The sequence below is a fragment of the Galeopterus variegatus genome, unplaced genomic scaffold (assembly GCF_000696425.1).
Source record: "Galeopterus variegatus unplaced genomic scaffold, G_variegatus-3.0.2 Scaffold7945, whole genome shotgun sequence".
Classification (NCBI taxonomy): Eukaryota; Metazoa; Chordata; class Mammalia; order Dermoptera; family Cynocephalidae; genus Galeopterus; species Galeopterus variegatus.
In genome coordinates this window covers 79970-80742 of record NW_007734056.1, presented here as the reverse complement: position 1 = coordinate 80742, position 773 = coordinate 79970, and positions in this window count along the sequence as shown.

The window sequence follows — 773 nt, the reverse complement described above, 5'->3', positions numbered from 1 at the left end:
TCATTTATTTCTAATTTTACAAAACGAAAATCTATCCAGTCACAAAAATGTTAGAGGTGGTTGTTTCAAGATTTGTTCCAAGCCATGCAACCAAAGAGAAATGTCAAGATATTGTAGTTCTTGAGAACTGTGAAATTTAAAGATTAACAGCTACTTAAGCCATTATATGCAGGTACTTCAGAAAGTTCATGGTAAAATAGAATTAACGATCATATAAATCCTTCCATGGACTTTTTGAAATACTCTCACATAAGCATGATAGGACTTTACTCTCAGGAATACAAAATCAGATTCAGTTTTGTTTTGACATCACTTTCTCTCTGTCTCTCTATCTCCTCTGAGCTTCCAACACTGTTACTCTTTCCTTTTCCCCATATTATCAGGAGCACAAGTCAAAAAAGCAAAAAATAGTGCAACTAGCACATCTGGTATACACATTGTACCTGTAAGAATTCATAGTGACAAGCTAGTGTAAGAATAGGAAACACAAATTTGTGTACATAAATAGAAATAAGTGTACCTCACTTCCTATCTATTCTACCCCAGATTATGACTATGACCTGAAACAAGAAGAAAATAGAAAAAATCCCAATCTCCACATAGTGTCAAGGATAGGATTCCAAATTTCTTAGTGACATAGGTCTGTGAGATCAGAACAAATTCTTTTTCTTCTCCTATAGTGTAAAGTACTCAATTTGGTCTGATTGCATTAAAGATTCTAATGAAGCTGCAAACAACAGATTATTTTAGATCTAATATATTACCTCCTGCTA